Source organism: Petromyzon marinus, chromosome 17, assembly GCF_048934315.1.
Source record: "Petromyzon marinus isolate PM22_M1 ecotype Great Lakes invasive population chromosome 17, UKy_Petmar_22M1.pri1.0, whole genome shotgun sequence".
Classification (NCBI taxonomy): Eukaryota; Metazoa; Chordata; class Hyperoartia; order Petromyzontiformes; family Petromyzontidae; genus Petromyzon; species Petromyzon marinus.
In genome coordinates, this window is record NC_133683.1 from 20,751,312 (window position 1) to 20,774,615 (window position 23,304).

Here is a 23,304-nt window from a genome sequence, read left to right on the forward strand (position 1 = left end):
ATGACGCCAAAAGGCGTACAAAAGAGGTCTAATGATGTAGATGCTCACCCCAAGCCCTCATTACTTTGATAGTGCATTGTCTTTGAGCTGTGTACGCCTTTTGGCGTCATCTGGTCGAGCACCAATTGGGTCGAGGCTCAAAAGAAAGCCATCCCTTGGTGTGGACCAATCAGTTTCAAGGACAATGCATATATTATCATAGTATGTTTTTGTTTGCATTTTGACTGCAGGTATTGTAGTTAATGCAGACATGAATCCGTGTAAAAAAAGGTTTCAGTTTTGTTGCCAGAAAAAAGGGGAAAAACCCTATTATTACATTTTGGTACTGGCAAAGGTCTAATGATGCAGAATGTGTTGCTGCGGGGGGATGTAGGGGTTGGGCCAGTCAACATCCCATGGCACTCTCGCAGACACAAACACCGAGCATGGTCCGGTCCATCGGCCTTCTTTGGCACCCATTTCCTTCCCTCTGTTAATGTTTACAGCAGGCACTTTCACAACGAATGCGGTATTTGCGCCAAAGCATGTGCTCAATGTGGCCCCAAACACAAATTGACGTCCGCTGACGGCAACTCCCACGAGGCTGCGCCAAATGCACTGTCCCCATGATTGCGTGATTGAAAAAGTGTATTCTGTCCACAGAGGTCATTTGTACATATGCATGTGGCATGAAGGTTATTGTATTGTTCTTCCTTGAAGAGCATCGGTTGTCATTAAAAAATACAAATTCCCGGCTTAGCTATAAAGATTCATATAGAACAGATTGTCAATTGATAAACTGCATTAGGATTGTCTGTTGTCATGCACTAATTACACTGTCAGCTAATACGATTCAGACATTGCTGGAGGCTGCCACTAATATAAAAAAAACTATTCCATTCAGGGAGGATTGGTGGTACAGTGGTGAGCTCGATACACTATGAACCCAGCCACCTAAGCTCAATTCCCAGCCACGACTAACATCAGCGGCCAGTGGTATTATATAAGAACTGTTCTTGCCCTTGCACCTTTCACCAATCCGCGCTGACCAGCATGGTGAAGTATGGTCAAAACCCTTATCACTGACATGGTGTGACCTGCTGGTGGATTCATAAAAAGCTAGGATTTATTTGTTTATTTGAATTTTCTGTATATTAATAGAAACACTTATGTTACATTAACAATTTGGAGATTTTTTTTCATGTTTTTAAAAACCGATATATTTGGTGTAACTACAGAAATGTAGACAAGACATTTTTTTGACGTCTGTATTTATTATCATACAATTACACATCTGTTTAAGTTCTCATATGCAATATCCTGAACGCAGCCTATGTATAATATAAACATTTGTGATTTGGTAGCTGGTGAAAATGTTTTTTTTGCGGCACAACAAAATTAATTAACAAAATCATTACCCTGCCCAGTGAGGCATCTGACCAGTGATCGATACCCGCTGATGACCTCAGCTGCCACCAAGTGCCAATTGCCGATCTTCTATTTCCTTAGCGACGAAAATTGCTGGCTGCCCGCATGTGAAAAACACATTGCCTCTGCTGTGGAAATGGTGCTTTTAACAATTAGCAGCGGAAAAAAAAGGCCAGGCCATTAAATAGGGCCAAGCGAGCAAAGAACACACAACAAGACAACGCAACATGATAAGCCATTAGAAATCCATCAGGGCTGTCCGGACACATTATTGCAATGGCGATAAGATGGGTCTAAAGTTCACCACCCTGGGATCGTTTTTCCTTCCTTTTTCATTCGCTTTGTATTTCCTTAACAGCCTTTGTGGAGGGAGAGGGGGGGGTTAGGCAATTTTCCTGCAATAACAGTTGTCTAGCAAAGGATGCGTGTTTAAGATCAGAGTATCAAAAGAAAAAACACAACGCACGCGTTTTCAAGGCGTTTATTCAAGAACATGGTCTGAAAAAGGAGGATTTTATATTTCCAGCGTTGATCACTGTACAACGCTTTGGAATAATACACCCACACAGCAACACATCAGGTGGTAAAAGTAGGTTACTTTGCGGTGTTCGTTACTACGCACAGGCAGCACAGGAAATTTAACCCTTTTAAGTGCAAACCCACCATCATCATCATCCGCAGCAGCCATGTTCGATCCACTGCTAGGTGAAGGCCTTCCCACGACGTCACCATCTCTGACAGACCTGCGATATTGCGTTCTGGCTCGCTGTCATACCCTGTCCAATCACGGGGTTGTCTCGCTGTCATGCCCTGTCCAATCACGGGGTTGTCTCGCTGTCATGCCCTGTCCAATCACGGGGTTGTCTCGCTGTCATGCCCTGTCCAATCACCGGGGGTTGTCATCACGTTGGGCAGTCTCTCGCCTTTGGCTGCCATTCTGTCATCAGTCGAGTCCATCTGCTGTCACCCCTTATAGCAATGTCTCCTTCCCAAGCCCACACATTTCTTAACAGTCCATATTATTCTTGATTTGAAGCTTTCGTGACTGCAGTAATCCATACTCTTTGGTTCTTTCGGTAAAGTCACGTGGGTAAAAATAAAACAAAATTCGCGAATTTCACCTGAAGACGGGCGCTTGTGTTGCGTCCAAAACATCGTGATTTATTTTGTTATATTTCTACCTACATTACTTTACCGAAAGAACCAAAGAGTATGGAGTCCATAGTATGGCTATACTGCAATGTGTTTGTTATCTGATCCATGCGTTCCACGTTTTGTCTCTCGGTGTAATTCCCAACGCATCTCCACATGCTTCGTTACAAACTGTTCTACTTTCTGACAGTTTTGACGTACTGTCAGTCGGATTCGAATAAAGACAAATGCAAATCAAATACCATTACGATCGGCTTGTGTGATTCAGTGGCAACTGGTGCGAGGCATTCAGCGCTCTCTCGAACCGAGGTCTTGATACGAACAAATATATCCACGAATTAAAACAGAACGGGCGTGGGGTGAATGAGAGATTACTTGCCCTTGACCCACTTATACAGGTGCACGATCGTGAAGGGCTCGCTCCCAGCAGTGGCTGGCTTTGCGCCCTTGTTTTGTTAATGTTTGTCAGCAGTCACCAGGCAACAGCTGTCCGCTGCCAAACATCTCCCACGTTCCATTCGGTCTCTGCGTGCAAATGCTAAAGCGAAATATGACGTCACGCCCGTGAACTATTTTTCTTTTTAAAGTTGTTAAAATCGTTTGAACAAAGATTTGGCAAAACTGGCCAAAATGGCTCAAGGTGGCTTGGTTGCGAGTTCAAATCCTGGTTGCAGGTTTACTCAGCGAATCATCCCTCCAGGGTCGATAAAATTGGTACCACTTAGTGGGGAAGTCCTATGTAGAGAGTCGGACCTCCATAATGATCTCGGATATTCACTCACGCCTGGGCCTCAGGGCTGTAAACGGGAGATGAGAGATGCTTATTTGACCAAGAAATCACTTTGACTTATTAAAATAATTTGTACACAAATATAACAAGCCCATATGCGCTGGAAATGTTATCATGTAGACTGGAGCAAAATCTTCCACGTAAGGATAAATGGTCCCAATTTGACACATTTGAAAAAAAATCTGCAAATTACTAAATTGGAATATGCGTGGTAGAAATGATCGACCCCTACCGTGAAAACTTGGCAGGACCCTCCTGAAAAAGAGTCATGAGACTCACTAAGGCTTTCCTGGGTAAACAAGCAGCAGCAAAATAATGATAAACTTTGTCATTTCGATTTAAAGCTTTCGTGACTGCAATGATTCATCTTCTTTGGTTCTTTCGGTAAGGTCACGTAGAATGAGAATAAAATAATAAAAAAACACAATAAAATTCTCACGACGTTTCGTCCCGACAGGTCTGTACCTTTCACCTGAAGGCGGCCACTTGCGTTGTGGCCGAAACGTCGTGAGAATTTTATTGTGTTATTTTATTCTCATTCTACGTGACCTTACCGAAAGAACCAAAGAAGAAGAAAAACTTTGTCATATGTATAATTTAACAACAGTAGTTATTGTGACCGAGAATGCATTGAAAAGTGTATTTTGCATGCTTAATAGGCAACAGTTTTATATTGAATGTGCATCAAAATACACACATGCGCACCCCATGAATAGTGTGGTTCATGCAGTGTGTGTGTTGTTACTCAGTGTGTGGTTCACGTAGTGCCTGTGTGTGTTCACATGCAGTGTGTGTTGTTACTCAGTGTGTAGTTCACGTGGCGCCTGTGTGTGTGTTCACATGCAGTGTGTGTGTGTGTTGTACTCAGTGTGTGTGTGTTGTACTCAGTGTGTGGTTCACGTGGTGCTTTGTCTATTCTACTCAGTGTGTGGTTCACGTAGTGCCTGTGTGTGTGTTCACATGCAGTGTGTGTGTTGTACTCAAGTGTGTGGTTCACGTGGTGCTTTGTCTATTCTACTCAGTGTGTGGTTCACGTAGTGCCTGTGTGTGTGTTCACATGCAGTGTGTGTGTTGTACTCAAGTGTGTGGTTCACGTGGTGCTTTGTGTCTATTCTACTCGGTGTGTGGTTCACGTAGTGCCTGTGTGTGTGTTCACATGCAGTGTGTGTGTTGTACTCAAGTGTGTGGTTCACGTGGCGCCTGTGTGTGTTCACATGCAGTGTGTGTGTGTTGTATTCAGTGTGTGGTTCACGTGGTGCCTGTGTGTGTGTTGTACTCAGTGTATGGTTCACGTGGTGCCTGTGTGTGTGTTCACATGCAGTGTGTGGTTCACGTGGCGCCTGTGTGTGTGTTCACATGCAGTGTGTGTGTGTTCACATGCAGTGTGTGTGTGTGCGCGAGTGTTGTTCACATGGAGTGTGTGCTATTCTAATGCACCCATACTGCACGAACTGGGTGGTTCATGCTGCCATCTAGAGAGTAATGTGCGCAATAGCGATAAACATTTACTGTGTGGACGTGTAAAGTCGCATCCCTTTGTGGCTTCACTGCTGGATGAGTGTCTCCCCTGCGTGCCGTGGAGGCTATTTGACCATACTTCACCATGCTGGTGAGTGCGGGTTAGTGAACGCAGGAACGTTGTGCATTGTACAGTACAACCAGTGGTGTTTGCTTCAATGTCCTCTGCAGTAACCTCCGAAACATGTTGAATAGATGGTGGACATTCATCCAACCACTAATGCTGGTATTATTATCCAGGCTCAAAGCTCGCTTAGCTTCTGAGAGAGGACTGATCCAGCACGCTCTAGATTATGCGGTCATAGGCATCTCCTGTATAGACTAATGAAAGATAGCACGTTACCATACCATGTAAAATTGCACAAAAAAGGGTAACGTTTGTGAATTTTGTAAGTTTGCTCATTAAAACAATAAACAGGATCAATAATGCATTTAAATAGATGCAGTTGTACGTGCTTGTGATCAAATTACCCTCCATGTACAGAATTATGGTTGTATGTATGCATGTTGAACTTCTTTCGCACCCTACGTTGCCAACCGTGCTTATGGGAGGTGCCACCTGTTTGGGTTTGGTCTAGGCCAGGGGGTCGGGAACCAAAATTACAGGAGCATTTTGTTCTTCGAATTGGGCAAACAAACAAACAAAAACCTCGATATTTCAAGATCGGCAATGCACGTGGTGAATAACGGTCACGAAGCTGTCCTCAGAGAGCCACGTGCGGCTCAGGGGTCACACGTTGCTGACCCCTGGTCTCGACGGTCTGCCATAAGATGCTTGGATGGCAGCAATTGATTGGTACTGATGCACTGTGGTATTGTGGCCGAACTTTTGACAGTATACCTCAGAGTTTTGACAGACCTTGGCAGACGGGGGAACGTGTCCGGGTTTAGGTCTGTGGGAAAAAAAAAGATGGCAACCCTTTGCTCCATCTCGTCAGATTTTGGAAGCAAATCAGGGTCTGAGCACAGTTCGTTCTCGTGTAGTAGGTGCGTGGCCACTGGGGCTTACGAGGTGTTGGAGGTGTGGGGCTATGACGTGGCCAGGAGATAGCAGCGTTTAGCAACACGTTAAGTGTTGCCACATGCACGCGTGAGTGATTTTTTGTGTGTGCCAAATACCCAAGTTTCCTTGCACGCGAAGCTAAACGTATTTAATAATAAGTGGTAGTGTTGGCGAAACATTACAATCTGAGAGCCTCTTGAAAAAGAGTCTTCAAGATTCAGTGAAGCTTTCATCCTAATCGTCATAATATTTATTTATGCTGGAGGAATCCGATTAGCCATGAAGCTCTTTTTCACAGATGTCCATCAATATACAACAGAAACATTCAACATGTGATATAATTAGCGATTTCGTAACAATGACCATCCTTAAAAGGTATCAACTTTGTAGTGTGTTACAAAAAAACTGAACGATATTACGAATGGGTTTATGTTCAAAAGACGACTACTGTACAGTTTGACACGAGTATAGCTGACATACGCACCCGTGCACAACCACAGCTCCAGTGTTGCATGGTACTGAAGTCGTGTTAACCACAAATTCGATCACAGCCCAGGCAGTGACCTGATCATTTGAGTTCTGTAACGTTATTAAACATTACAGCTTCAACGTGGAATACTGTGGACGTAAACCAGTCAGGCCAAAGGTGCAGCCATGCAATCACTTGTTCAGGTCAGTCAGTTGTGGTTAAACCTCATCTAGAGTTCCCTCTGTAAGGAATGTTGCATGTAAAAATAGGTCGCAATGTTTGTAGAGAGTTCAGCTAATCCAGAGCTTGTATTCAGAATATATATTTATACTGGAGGAATCCGATGAGCTATATAGCTCTTTTTCACAGATGTCCAGTAGGGTCGGGTAAGAACGCTACAACAACGAACAGTACACAAGCATGATAGAAGTGCAAAGTACAAGAAAGATAAACAAATCATCCAAACACAAACAAATACAACACTAAACCATCCACATCCTACCAGGCAGAGCTCACGGAGGTATTAACTTATTATTCAAAAGCGACCTGGTCACAAATGATAGCTGAACAAAGTCGCTTATCATTTGGACATTTATAGCAGCGAAACAATCTAAATAGTCAGTTTAACACGTAGGATTTCGCAACCAATATTATCCATAAGAGGGGGGGGGGTGGTTAGTTAATCGCTAACCGGAGGTGCGGGAGAAGGACAACTGAATACTAAAACCAGCCCTTAAAAAATGAGTTTTTAATTTAGCTTCTACAAGTAATGGGAATGTAAAGGCACGGCCCAGTAATTGCTTGCTCACACCACTGCTGGCAGAACAGCCTCCGCAAAAAGGGAGCTCTTGACAGCCTCTACGGCCATATCGGCCGACTTTTACACGCTCGCCAGATGTCTCAGAAGAGATGGGAGTGCCCACACTTTACCCCGCCACAATGCACCTCCAGATTGACTGTGGTATTCCCATGTATTCTCCTGCATGGTTACAGGGTGTTAAGGTTAAGGGTGTTTAACCAACTTTCCCACCAATGTTTTCAACTGCCTCGCCGATAAATCGAATCAAACCAGCAAGGCCCTCGAGATTACAAGTTCCAGCGTGCTGACCATTACACACACGGCATAATGTGGCGGAAAAAATATATACGAGTATGTGATGCGGAGACGTGAACCTGTATTTGAATCCTGTATTCAGAAGTTGTTTAGTTTTATCCCATATTTTGTTTAAAAAATAAACTAACACATTGCGGGAAGGCTTAAGGACAAATCTGATTCTCCCCCCACCCGTTCCGTGTCAACCTGCACCAATTCAGAGAACTCATTAACAGGGTAGTCCATGGCCTCGGGGGAAGCCATGCCAAGAACAAAAGCTTGCTTCGACTCTCTCGTACACACGCCACACTTGCCGAGAAGGCGTCACTTGAGTTGCAGCTGATGCTATCTCGGGGTCGTCACAGACACACACGCACGCACACGCCAGCCAGCCAGCCGTGGCCGCGCCCGTTGTTTACGAGTAGACCGCCACAATGATGTCACCTCCCCTACCACCCCCTCCTCCACAACGTCCTGAGCCCCCTCCTCCCTCCATAGCCTTCCCCTCCTCCTCCTCCTCAATAACCCCTGCGACCCACCACCAACCGCCCGCCGCTACCAACAACACAGCCACACGGCCATGCCCTAAACCCCCCCTTGGTCCACCGTTACCATCATCAGGAGATAATCCCCATCACCCTTCCCCTCCTCCATAGCCCCCTGCCTTAGTGAACAGTGCCATTGGCAAGTGTCGCCACGCAGATAAACATGGGTGCATCCACGCCGCCTTTCAGCGGCAGGCAGGACGTGTGAACGGGTACGGCGAAAATTTGAGAATCGTCATAAATAAAACACGAACGCCATAATTACGGTAAAAGAACACGGCAGATCAGAATGCCTCCATTTATATAACATGATGAACATTTGGGGTTGGGAGGAATGATTATGGCCATTGGCTGGAGGCTACTTCGCAACTTTATGTAAATATATAATCTCGCCTTTTATATATTATCGCCTCTTGTTTTGAAGGCAACGTGTCCCACTCAATTGTATCTGGTCTATAAATAGCATCTTCTCCCTTATACAGCCCTTGTGGTCACAGATGACTCATTGCGTCTCTGATGGACGGACTACTATCGGGCAGAGGGAGATTTGAAATAACAACTGGAGTTTGCGTCAGCCTCTTCTGGAGATGTTTTCTGATATGGTGACTCATTCAGGGCATTACGAGCTGCTCGGGCGAGACAATTGTAATAGCTGGAATGCACAACACCTATCCTATGACAACCGTGATCATGTATCAATGGAAAAATAATTTGGAAAAAATAGTCATTGATATTGCTTCATGAATATGTGACACAAATACCCCTCTAAAACAGAGACAATGTCTAAGAAACACCAGTAGTAAACGGTTGTTTTTTTCTCATTAGTTTACACAGTTTGACAATTTAAAAGTGGCCTCCAAAAAACATACTGTACAATAAAACTTAACTTATTTGAGTCCCTAATATCCAAAACTATTATGATCTGAGCCTCAATCTGCGGACAATCCTACGGATGCTTTCTGTTATTCACATTTTTCTGCAGGTAATACGTTACCATCAAGTGGCTGTAAATGTACCCTATTACCTGCTTCTGGCTGTCAATCACCTGTCACGTGTCTCTTGAAGGTGCGTCACCCGTTCAAGGAAGACTTTGCACTCACGAGGAGTCACATGGAAGTGGAAACAGATCCATGTAATTTTCCACGAATATCTGCAGATAACCGAGTGAATAAAGGAAGATATGATCCACTAATCGTGTCCCCACCCCTAACATCACTCAGATCAGAGGAGTTTCATGGTACTATGTATGTGCATTTAATTTTCACCTTAATAACATCCAATAAACACCCTTTTGTGATGAAGGCCTCACCACGCTTCGTCACGAGGGTTGTTTTTTACCATACATCTACCACGGGTTGGTGACAGGGGGCCCAGAAGAGGTTCAAAAATTACTTGCCACCGATGTTAGCTGTTGGCCAGATTTGATCTCAGCTAACGGGGTTCACCACTGTGCTACAACTCCCCCTGCATTGGCAGTATATGTCAGGCATTTTGTTCGAGCCAGGACCTTAATTTTGTTGGATATGCTTTGTTATTCTTTACACATTATTACGCGTCTTCTTTCGGATGGCTGATGTAGATGCAGAGCAACAAATGACATTTAACAATTCAGGTGGTCAAGCCAGACAACTGTGTCAGTGGTATAATCCTTCGTATTTGTGGATCGGGCATTGGGTCGTTCGAGTTTGTTTGATCTGTTCTGGATGACCACAGTCGCACACTGGAGAGCTTAACATTTCCCATTTGTGCATCTGCCATGGGTTTTTTTGTTTACCCAGGAAAACCTCACCGAGTCTCAAGAATCGTTTTCAGGAGGCTCCTGCCAAGTATTCACAGCAGGTGGCAATGCTGCTATGAGCAATCCCAACTGATTAATTTGTAGGTAATTTTTCGACATTGAGTTGCTTGGTTTTTGTTTGATATATGGGGAGAAACTGGATAATGCAGAAGATACCCATGCTAAAGAGAGAGAGAGAACATACCAACTCCACGTGGAAAGGCACCCGAGTCGGGAATTGAATAGAACACAACCAGGCCCTTCTTCCTGTGAGGCACACGTGTCCCCACAGTGGCACCCGGCCACTCACTAAAAATATATATTTGCCCAACGTTGGCAGAATTTACATAGTTTACTTACGTACTCAGTACACTTGGGTGCATTAAGATTCATTTTAGGTGATCAACAGGGAAATAATAAGTGTCTGGAGTGAGTGATTGGACAGTGCCAGTGGCAAACATTGACATCTAGTCGTGCCAATTGTTGCCACAGAGAACTGTTGCGAGTGTACCCTGCTGACTTTTGGTGGTAAAGTTGTGGGTTTTCCCACCTTGGTGCCGTCCAGCAATGGCCACACTTCAGCGCATCTTTAAAGCACATGCTGTTGCTAGGCTTGAAGCGGTGGAGCTGTGGCAAACGCAAAGCGAAAAAAATCGTTAAATTCCTGCCACGGCGATGTCTGAAATGGTCTTGGGCCCCTCATTCACCAATCCACAATTGACTATTACGGTGAAATATGGTGAAATAAAAACCTGATAACTCACGTGACATGTGTATTTATTCATCACTCATGGCTAGGCTTGTTACCTCTGAGGTACAAAAAACTAAAAAATCTAAACACCAGAAGAGATGAGCACTAGAGCACATGCATTGTCTTGAGTGCTGAATTGTTATGCAACTACCATAAACCGGGACTTTTAATGTTCCGGGAAGACTAACAGATTTCCCATAACAGCTCCTTAAAAAAGAGGGCAATCCTTTCACATCGGTAGACAGTCATCTAAATCAGTTCCACGTGGCAGGCCGTCATCCAGTAGTGGATTGACAAAGGCCTGCAAACTTACATTACTCACGCTGCATATACTGCATTGTACACCACAGCCATGTATTTAAACACAAATTGTTTATGGCAAATAGGCACAAAAAAAACATACTTAATAGCCGACACCAAGAATGATTTAAAAAAAACCCTCTATATTTATGCTATACCTTTTGGAAGAACTTTCACATCCCTGTCAAATTTAAATGATCGACAACTGCAATGCAAACATAAACCCACAATAATCACAATCTGCAGTCATGATAACAGCACTGTAGTGATAGGTCACGCATACAGCAATCATTTAAATGTAAAAGGGATAATGACAGGTTCTCTAAATTTCGATTAAAAGCTTTCGTGACTGCAAGGATTTATCTTCTTGGTTCTTTCGGTAAAGTCACCACGTAAATTGAGAATAAAACATAGTAAAGTGACGTAGAATGAGAATAAAACATAGTAAAGTGACGTAGAATGAGAATAAAACATAGTAAAGTGACGTAGAATGAGAATAAAACATAGTAAAGTGACGTAGAATGAGAATAAAACATGGTAAAGTGACGTAGTATTGATAATAAAACATAGTAAAGTGACGTAGAATGAGAATAAAACATAGTAAAGTGACGTAGAATGAGAATAAAACATAGTAAAGTGACGTAGAATGAGAATAAAACATAGTAAAGTGACGTTGAATGAGAATAAAACATAGTAAAGTGACGTAGAATGATAATAAAACATAGTAAAGTGACGTAGAATGAGAATAAAACATAGTAAAGTGACCACGTAGAATGAGAATAAAACATGGTAAAGTGACGTAGAATGAGAATAAAACATAGTAAAGTGACCACGTAGAATGATAATAAAACATAGTAAAGTGACGTAGAATGAGAATAAAACATAGTAAAGTGACGTAGAATGAGAATAAAACATAGTAAAGTGACGTAGAATGAGAATAAAACATAGTAAAGTGACGTAGAATGATAATAAAACATAGTAAAGTGACCACGTAGAATGAGAATAAAACATAGTAAAGTGACGTAGAATGAGAATAAAACATAGTAAAGTGACGTAGAATGAGAATAAAACATAGTAAAGTGACCACGTAGAATGAGAATAAAACATAGTAAAGTGACGTAGAATGATAATAAAACATAGTAAAGTGACGTACAATGAGAATAAAACATAGTAAAGTGACGTACAATGAGAATAAAACATAGTAAAGTGACGTAGAATGAGAATAAAACATAGTAAGGTGACGTAGAATGAGAATAAAACATAGTAAAGTGACCACGTAGAATGATAATAAAACATAGTAAAGTGACCACGTAGAATGATAATAAAACATAGTAAAGTGACGTAGGATGAGAATAAAACATAGTAAAGTGACGTAGAATGATAATAAAACATAGTAAAGTGACGTAGATTGATAATAAAACATAGTAAAGTGACGTAGAATGAGAATAAAACATAGTAAAGTGACGTAGAATGATAATAAAACATAGTAAAGTGACGTAGAATGATAATAAAACATAGTAAAGTGACATTGAATGAGAATAAAACATAGTAAAGTGACGTAGCATGAGAATAAAACATAGTAAAGTGACATAGAATGAGAATAAAACATAGTAAAGTGACGTAGAATGAGAATAAAACATAGTAAAGTGACGTAGAATGAGAATAAAACATAGTAAAGTGACGTAGAATGAGAATAAAACATAGTAAAGTGACGTAGTATGATAATAAAACATAGTAAAGTGACGTAGAATGAGAATAAAACATAGTAAAGTGACGTAGAATGAGAATAAAACATAGTAACGTGACGTAGAATGAGAATAAAACATAGTAAAGTGACGTGGGATGAGAATAAAACATAGTAAAGTGACGTAGAATTATAATAAAACATAGTAAAGTGACGTAGAATGAGAATAAAACATAGTAGTGACCACGTAGAATGAGAATAAAACATAGTAAAGTGACGTAGAATGATAATAAAACATAGTAAAGTGACGTAGAATGAGAATAAAACATAGTGAAGTGACGTAGAATGAGAATAAAACATAGTAAAGTGACGTAGAATGAGAATAAAACATAGTAAAGTGACGTAGAATGAGAATAAAACATAGTAAAGTGACGTAGAATGATAATAAAACATAGTAAAGTGACGTAGAATGATAATAAAACATAGTAAAGTGACGTAGAATGATAATAAAACATAGTAAAGTGACGTAGAATGATAATAAAACATAGTAAAGTGACGTAGAATGATAATAAAACATAGTAAAGTGACGTAGAATGATAATAAAACATAGTAAAGTGACCACGTAGAATGAGAATAAAACATAGTAAAGTGACGTAGAATGATAATAAAACATAGTAAAGTGACCAAGTAGAATGAGAATAAAACATAGTAAAGTGACGTACAATGAGAATAAAACATAGTAAAGTGACGTAGAATGAGAATAAAACATAGTAAAGTGACGTAGAATGAGAATAAAACATAGTAAAGTGACGTAGAATGATAATAAAACATAGTAAAGTGACAACGTAGAATGATAATAAAACATAGTAAAGTGACGTAGAATGATAATAAAACATAGCAAAGTGACGTAGAATGATAATAAAACATAGTAAAGTGACGTAGAATGAGAATAAAACATAGTAAAGTGACGTAGAATGATAATAAAACATAGTAAAGTGACCACGTAGAATGAGAATAAAACATAGTAAAGTGACGTAGAATGAGAATAAAACAAAGTAAAGTGACGTAGAATGATAATAAAACATAGTAAAGTGACGTAGAATGAGAATAAAACATTCAAGCGCTGTCGTCCCGACAGTTCCGTTCCTTCACCTGAAGAAGGCTACTTGTGTTGTGGCCGAAACGTCGTGAGAATTTTATTGTTTTATTTTGTTTTTGTTTTATTCTCATTCTGCGTGACTTTACCGAAAGAAGCAAGAAGGTTCTCTAAAATGTACAAGTTTTGGGAATGAAACATAAACCGTTGTATATGACCGTATCAGTTACGCTTTCCACAGTAGTTAAGCCCTTAACATTTTGTTGAGCTCAAGACAGACAAGATATATCGACAACTTACAACCCAAGTGACAAAATGGACAAGACACCCCCGCAAAAAAGACAACACACCTCATCTTGTAGATGCATTACCGGTTAGTTTCCTGGGCTGCCCAGCACAAGTTAAAACGTTTGTTAATATGAAAATAAAGACTTCAGTGACTTTTAAGGCATGCATACATACAACTATCGCACGACAGTGACATATTACTACAGTGATGTATTAAAAGGTACGGCAGACACACTAAATAGGCATCAATAGGTCTCCAATAGTGACACGCCTAAAGTAAAAAAAAAACTTTCAGCAATTTACAGCCGTTATTCAGCAACCTGCTGTGTATATCGTGTCACCCATCTAAGCAATATCCAATGTCAAAACTCCATGGCTTCGGAGATCTGATGAGATTGGGCGCATTCCAGGTGGTGTGGTCATAGGGCATAGGCGTTTTCTTTACACACACACACCTATAATTAACGTGGAAATTCTGGCGTTTGTATAGCAGCACATAACTTCAATATGGCATGACCTGAACTCTCTGCCAACTCAATAAAAGCCCTTTAAAACTCGACGTAATTTTCGTAAGTGCTTACACAGCAACAACACACACACAAAAACCCGTGGGCAAATGTGTTTATCGATGCACATGTTCATTAAATACATGCTCACCATCAGCCATGGTCTATCCACTGGAGCAGTGGTTCTTAACCTTGTTGGAGGTACCGAACCCCACCAGTTTCATATGCGCATTCACCGAACCCCTCTTTAGTGAAAAATAAAATGTGATTTTTTTCAAATTCAAGACATAGATATGCTTTTTACTGGTACACAAAATGAGCCGTGCATGAACATTACCTTGTTCAAAGAATAAAACCAACACAATGCATAAACTCACAACAAATTACATACCTGGAAATCAATGTGACTTCTGCTGTTGCCTTTGAGAGATCAGTTCAGATATGCGTGGCTTCACCTTGGCAAGTGCCACTCTCATGTCATTTTCACAGCAAAGTCTGTTCCTTTTCTTCGTTTTTATGTCCAGCATCCTCGAAAAGGATTGCTCACAAAGATATGTTGTAACAAATGGTATAAAAAAATCCAGGGCTTTCTTAGCAATAACTGGATACTTGTTCATTTGTCGACACCAAAACGTTGAGAGCGTTGTTGTTCTGAAGAGTTGCTGTTGAACCTGGCTCTGCTGAATTTCAATGATTTCGTCGAGGAATTCATCATTGACATCTGCTGTTTCAACAGCAAACGTGAACGGCTGTCTCACCCATGCTGGATATGACTCTCTTGTAGGGAAATATCCGTCGAGAGACTTTGCAAGCTCATCTAAGTGCGTGGCAATTGTTTGCTTCAGTTCCGTGGATACAGAAATATCTCCGATTCCAGACACATATTCGATCTTACTTGCACAGTCGTCCAGAAGCGGGAAGTTTGCGAAGTTATTGTTCTCTGTTCGTCGTTTCCATAACGGTAGCTTTTTTTGAAAAGCCTTCAGGTGTTCTTCCGCTGCCATGATATTGACTCCACCACCCTGCATCTGCTGATTGAGATGATTGAGAGCTGCGAATATATCAGCCATGTACGCTAAAATGAGAATGAACTCAGGATTTTTGAAGCAATCTGCAGGGCAGTGTTGGTGCTCTTGCAAAAACAGGGCTAATTCCACACGCATGGCAAAAACACGATTCAGCACCTGTCCCCGGGATAACCACCGAATATTAGAATGGAGCAGAAGTACCTCAAATTCAGAGCCCATTTCTTTACACAGCTCACTGAAGATGCGGTGCCTCAGAGCACTTTTTCGCACATAGTTCACACATTCCACCACAGTTTTTAATACTTCTGCCATTTTTGGAGGTAAGGTTTTTGTTGCCAACGCATGCCTGTGCAGAATACAATGCGTCACAATGATGTGTGGTGCATCGGCCTTTACTAGCGCACCAAAACCAGACTTTCTTCCCAGCATGACTGGAGCTCCGTCCGTACAAACTGCAGAAACCATATCCCATGAAAGATTGTTGTCTCTGAAGAAGTCATCCACAAGCTTCTTCACATCGGCTGCCTTCGTTGTTGTTGTAAGAGGCTTACAAAATAAAAACTCTTCTTTTATCATGTCGTCTTTCACATAGCGTACAAAAACAGCAAGCTGGCTTAGATCAGAAACGTCTGTGGTTTCGTCGAGTTGAAGGCTGAATTTTGCCGGGCTTGAAATCAGATCCGCGACTACTTGAGCCAAGATGTCTTTACTCATGTCTTCTATTCTGTCACTGACGGTGTCATTTGAAAGGGGAATTTGGGATAATTTACCTTCGGTCGCTGTTCCGAGTATCAGATTCGCCATCTTTAATGCAGCTGGTTTCACAAGTGTTTCACCAATGGTGTGTGGCTTGCCCTGCTTTGCGATCAGGTAAGCAACTTCGTACGATGCTGTCAGGATCGGTTTGTTAACAGGTACAAATCCAAGAGCAGGCAGAGTGGCCCTTTCATCGAATCTGGCTCTCTTCACCCTGAATTCAGCAAGTGTTGTGTTCTTGTATTCCCCGTCTCCATGCAGCTTCAAGAAGTTTTCCTTTAGTTTTGCCGGTGCAAGACTAGAGTTGCTCAACTTGGCGTTGCAAATCATGCAGATAGGACGCTCACTCCCATCACGTTCCGTGATACATGATAATCCATGTTGTACATATTCGTCCGACCACTTTCTTCTTTTGCCCGACATAGTTAGTATGGATAAAATATTAAAGAAATCACACGACGTACGACAACAACAGTCACACGTTGACTACTGAGTACGCACTAAATTCCCCGCAGCGCTGATTGGCCAAGCAGTGTAGCATGATCATCTGCAGCCAGTGATGGCCAAGCGGGCCGTGTGTGTCATCACAAATTTACACAATAATTCAAGTGTGTCCGGACCTCCGTGGCGGGGGCTCTGCCGAACCCCTGAGATCGACTCACCGAACCCCTGGGGTTCGATCGAACCCAGGTTAAGAACCACTGCACTGGAGGATGAACACTCTCTACTGCGTCCCACCATCCCTCACAGTCTGGAGTTGCCACAATCCAGTAGTGTGGTAGAACATTGTAAGAGTGATTAACGCGTGTCAAACCCTTATATATACACACAACTCTCCGTTTGTTGCATGTGTCTCTGTTGAAATATAACTGTGAAGTGGTCAATCGATTTCACGAGCACCAAAGGAAGTTCTTAAAGGACCCCGTTCAAACTCGATAAGACTAAAGAATCATCCAGGCTTGCAGTGGCGCGTTTGTTAGCACCCTGTGATTAATGATCAGGAACACTTCTCTCTAACCGCAACAACCCCATTTTTCATTCCCAGCCACGGTGAACGTCAAGCAGTGAGTTCCACCACAGCATTCACCGGCACGGAGGATGATCAAACAACCTCAGTTTTCAGTATAATTTATTTGGTATAGCCCTGTGAGCCATTCGGCTCTTGAATCGGGTGCAACCGCAACAATAAAAAAACATGAACAAGAAAACATCTTAAAGTGACTATGTGACTGTGCAAACAGAAAATCCAGGAAAAAAACAGCAAAATATTCCTGAAAAAGCACCGTACACCAACGCTGTGTGCAAAAAAATCCCAGTGGGATGCAAGTCAAACAACAACAACAACAACCACAAGACAACTAAGATTAAGGCCATCAGTCTAACTCCGTACTACAACAAACAAACATGGCCAAACCAAATAACGTTTTCGAAATCACCACAATAAAAGCCATAAAAGCAATGTAACAGTGATGACCAACGCGGGAAACGTCAAATTATTGAGATGAAAGGTTAATATTCTTGTTATCGATATGTCCACCTCGTTCACAATACCTATATAGGCTCTCAAGAGTATTGGTGGATCAGTCTATTAGATACTGTACAGTACTTGACAAGCAGAAAATATGACCTTTTGAATGTTCGTCCATTTCTATGAATGCAAGCATGCTCCAGTGTGCGTGTGTACGTTTAAAACATATATGGGCATAATTTTGTGAGGAAATTGGCGTATGGAAAGGCTCATTCATACCAAAGGAATGTGGAATTTCCACCACTGACTGCCACCCCACGTGCATGTAAGTGGGACAGTGTCTGTACACGTAACAGTATTCAAACACTACTGTACTGTATACAATACACACCGCAGTAGAGTATAGCATGCACATGATTACAATTGCACGGTCACATAGACCAAATACTGGAGGTAAATACTGTACAGTAAATTACGCAACAATGCCCACATGTGGTGCATTACAACATTGACCCAATGCAGCCGGTAAGAACCAGAGCTCTTGACGGAACAGTTGATAAACATATCGGACAGTGCATTCCATTACTTTACACTTATCCTGATACAAGTCAGAGGCATTACAGTACAGAATTTATAGTAATTAGTCAATCAAAAGTGGTCTGTAAAAATCACTCACAAACGGGAGAACATGTATCCAGTAGTCCCTCGATTATTGTCAAATAAATGCGTGTAGGACGGAGAGGAAACAATTTCAGTTGAAAATAAGCTATACACTACTTAACTGATTTCACCAATCACAGTGATTAATCAGGAGCATACTGTAAAAACAATACATTTAAATAAACAATGGCAGGAGTGGCAGTTAAAAAGGGAACACTTGTTTTTTTTCTGTGGAAACCAAAAGTTACTCACCTTACACAATTCATTTCGATTTGAATAAGCCGAGTTATTTCCCCTAATTCTTAATGGAAACCCTGTGATCTAAAATTAATAACAGTGAATGTAATGTCGACGACTCGAAAGACAATAAACCTGACAATTAACGAAATCGGTTGCACAGGTGTGGGATAGGTAAACATATTACACGTTATTAGCATGATGCCAATTACTGGCAATGGGCCCACAGCCTGTGTAATAATTCTGTAGTCAGGCCAGGCCAGATGCAGAGCAGCAGCTGTATTTGTCTTGAGCCAGAAAGCGACTTTGGTGTGCCGGGGACGCTGAGAACAGGCCGAGATTGAGCGCAAGTGTCAACATTGCCCATATGTAGCCTTGACTGCCAATCTGCTGCTCGACATGGCAACATGTTGTCTTAAACACACTGGCTAATAGTACTGAGATAACAAAAGGCCCCCACAATTCGGAGTCTCATTATTTAGCGCTACCCACCCCGACAAATTAGAATAATAATGATTAAGGGCTGTGATTGGTTATAATATATATTATTTTTGTCTTGTTTCTGCCGTCTGGTTTGTATTGTTTCTGTCTCAATTGTTACGTTTGTTGAATCCATGACCCTAAATACGTATAACAATAGCATTACATTTTCATAATTGAATACATGCATCTCAGACTTGAGACCTAATAATCAATGTTAATTACTTGATGGTGCAACGTTACACCACCAACTGTTGATATATTCATTGTTTTAAAACTTTTTTTTATTTCCACAAACTTGTAAACTTTGGGCAGCGGAGGATTTATGGTCGGTTCAACTTGGTCTACCCTCGCCTATCTGTGGGGTTAAGTAGTTATTCTCTTTTATATTGTGTGGGGGTTTTCTGGAATCCCTCCAAACATACACTGCCATGTAATAAACCAAACATTCCGACTAGGCTCCTGAATACATCTCGAGCCTCGGTGAGGGTTGTTTTTGGGTGACGAAAATTAAAAAACGACATTGTTACCCAAAAAGTCAAAGTGGTTTCCGGCTAAAACGCACGTGGGGAAATGTTAATCTCTTATTTACAGCCCGAAATCAGTGGTGGAAATTCCACATTCCTCTGGGATGACATCCATATTGCAATACTGTACAGGGTGGTCCAGATGTATTGTGACCTCCACATTTTTTCCCCTTGGCATATTAATTTAATTTATGTTTGAAATAAAACTTACAAAAAAAGATAACGTTTTCGAGAATTAAATGTGGGGGTCACAAGACATGTAGGCCACCCTGTCCACTGTTAGCTACCAACAAAGCTGGGCTGTACTTATTTTGGCAAACCCTAAGGGCCCAACTGACCCCCAACCTGGATTTAAACTCGCAACCTTTAGATTACAAGTCGCCTTCTCTGACCACTGGCTGGATATCATTACAGTCCATATCCAATTATCCGTGCCTTCTATTATCTGACGCCCTGAATGGTTCCGCATACAAATTAGGATGTGAAGGGGGAGTTAGGGTTAGGATGTTTGGATTGGGGGGGGGGGGGTTCGCTGAGCGACGGGATATTCAGATAGCTTCAAGCGGGTAACAAGTTATCAAGTTATCCATGAATAGAGCACCTCCGATTAGCACGGTCGGCTACGTACGGCGCGAAAGAAGTTCAACACGCATACACACGGAGCAAAGTCAATCAGAATATCTTGCCTTTATCTGTGGATGGATACTCAAATTAAGTAATTTTGATGCCCAAAGCAGATATCAAAATTCCCCAATCACGCCTCCATGGTCAATGAGAACACCTGCAGTGGCTAGGTAAGATAAAATCAATAAAACACGTGGGTAGAGGCCACGTGTGCGCCGCGACAATCGTTGTACAGGGGGATCCAGATGTCTTGTGACCCCCCCCCCCCCCCCCAATTAATTTACCCCTAACATTTTTTTCCCTTTGCATACTCTATTCTATTTTTAATAAACCTTATTTTTTTTTTAAATGTACGTTTTAGAGAATTAAATGGGTGGTCACAGGACATCTGGGCCACCCTTAAGAGACAGAGCATGATATAGTGCAGTGCTTCCTACAGGATAATAGCACAGTTTTGCTTTGTGTGGGACTTTTGACACCGCTATGATCACTGTCAATGCATTGCCTCGTGAAGTTCTTGCACAAGGAAAAGAACGTATGTCAAAGAAATGATAACTCACGTTAAAACAACTGCCTTAACATTGATAATTGTTTTTTTACCCTTTTATCTGGCAACAAAACTGACACCTTTTTTACAAGGAGTCATGTTTGTCATGTTTGTTACTGGCAAATGAGGTTTCCAATGGTGCCTTAACATTATTTGATATATTATCGGCGACGTTTCGAACAACGGCCCTTCATCATAGCACTAGGGCCACTGGCAAAAAAACACGTCACCGACATTTTTTGACGAGTGTGTTGATGTTTCGTGTTCGTTAACTGTGCATCACTGCCAACACGCCAACAGCACCGCCAAATATTTTATTACTTAATATGAAAACATTTTCAATAGCGTCGTGTTTTTCAACCCTCGCCTTGTATTACTAATAATTCAAAACTCTTTGTCACTCCGCTGCTGGACGAAGGCCTACCCACACCTCGTCGATCATCTCTGTGTGTCTGTGTTGTCTCTCTCTCTCTCTCTGCTTGTGTCTGTCCGTGTGTCTCCGTGTCTGTGCCTCTCTCTCTGCTTGTGTCTGTCCGTGTGACTCCGTGTCTCTCTCTCTCTCTCTGCTTGTGTCTGTCCGTGTGACTCCGTGTCTGTGTTTTGTCTCTCTCTCAAATTTAGTTCTACCTGTTGACGGCTGCTTGTGTTGCAATCGAAACGTCGTGTTCTATTATTTAATTTATATTCTTTCTACGTGACTTTACCGAAAGAACCAAAGGGCATATCGAGGGCTTGTTTAACTCTACAGTTCTGTACTGGTCGGCACGGGTTGGTATGGTTTGATTCCGGCCTGGTGAAGATGTTGGAGGGAGTGCACAGGACCTGTGCAGATATCACTCGCCGCAGATGCTGGCCATGGCCAGGATCAAAACACAAAGCGCTGTCCACTGCGCTACTCCTCTATCTATCTCTCTCTCGCCCCCACTCGTACCCACTTAACCTGTGGTATTTTACATTCATCAGCATGGGAAACATCGCACCGTTTCCCACCTGTGCACAACCAATAGTCGGACTCACCATCGACATTGCTTTGCTTTCAAACTTGTCAACCTCAATTACGTCAAGGAATTTGACCTTGATGAGCGATTGCCGGAGGCGTGTTAATGTTTGACTGCTTCTCGTGCATATTTGTTTACTTTTCACGAATAGGATGCACGCCCGGGTAAGATGTCTGCGACATCCAGTTAGGTGAATAAAAAGAGAACTGACACTAGCAGCGGTATTGTCTGTGTGCTTGATATTGCCACGAAAATATTGCTTGTGTAACAGCAGCAATGCGGTAGACGTATTATGGCTTATGCAGCCGACTAAGAAACGGGATCCGGCCAGACATTATTTACATAAGCACGGTTCAGCTTTCAGGCCACATGTGCAACAACAACAAAAACACAACCCAAAGACGACTCAGATTTTCCGAAGGGACTTTGTCAGGTGCGTCCGATGCAAGGTGCATTTTGACAATTTTCTACGTTACATACAGCAGCACTTGAACGATGTTATTGCTATACAAGGTCTGTTCGAGAATATAGACATAGCAGTTCCGTACATTAAACATGGTGCAAGGGTTTGCTGCTCAGAAACAGCAGAACAGAGGACAATCATGGCAATGGTTTGCATGTCTGTGACCGCCACGTTGCAGGTACCAATGATCGCAGCCTTGTCGAGACCCCACTGTCTCAAAATAAGACGAGCTTAACGTGTGCCTGTGTTATTCTTTAGACCGCTACCAAATCAAAAGCGTTGATAAAGACACTGACACTGCTTCGACCTACTACCAGGGCGAAAACATTGCTTAGTTCACACTTTCCAAACTTGGGATTTAAATAGAACATGTTACCCGACAAACATTGCTGCCAATGTCAATCATGCTTTCTTTCGTGAACACGCCATTGTTCAACAGAGGCAAAAATGAGCTATGTTACGAGTGGGTAACTGCTGTTCAACACTGCTGTCAATATAATCCGACGTGGCACTGTATACAAGCCTAGGGTATTACATGGGGATTATATGAGACGACACGAATGTTATCAAATAAAATGTTTCGTGTATCTTTGCACACCCCCGATCAGTGCCTCTGATGGATTGCATAACACGTGTCCTATTGGGTTGAGTTCGCAACAGATAACCATCGTGTCATTCGTATACTTGTAGTGTACCATATATTGTAAACCCAAGCACGTGAACTCTGTTATTATTATTCTACATGAGTGTCTCTGTGGTGTGTGTCCACGAGCGACAATATATGTTGCACGCATGTGACACACGTGCGTGAGATACACCGGGGTTAGAGTTCATGCTGAAGCTCTCTAATAACAGCGTGCTGCTGTCACATGAAGGTTGTAAAACTAAGCATTGTTCACGATACAAATACTTTCACCCACTGCCATAAATAATGGATAATCATCTACCAAAGTAGGGTGGCGTGCCAATGCTTAATGTATTACATCACTAAATGGACGATCATACGTTGTTTTTCCAAAACACCCATAAACACACGTAAGTTAACCATCGTTATTTTTTTATCACAGTTGCTCTTATTAAAGTTATCATTCACCAGTATACACATAGACGTATATTTGTATATGTACTTTGCCGTTC

The 23,304-nt window shown here is 41.9% G+C and overlaps 1 long non-coding RNA gene across 10 annotated transcripts in view; it reads right to left on the bottom strand.

The window, feature by feature from the left end:
* The window catches only part of LOC116943186 (uncharacterized), a 114,917-nt gene that overhangs the window by 38,229 nt on the left and 53,384 nt on the right, over window positions 1-23,304 (bottom strand). The window contains exon 2 of one of the 10 annotated variants that reach the window (XR_012941853.1): window positions 10,305-10,381. The exons of the other annotated variants lie outside the window; for them this stretch is intronic. This is a non-coding gene — a long non-coding RNA (uncharacterized LOC116943186). The remainder of the gene's footprint in view (window positions 1-10,304; window positions 10,382-23,304) is intronic. 10 annotated transcript variants of the gene reach the window in all.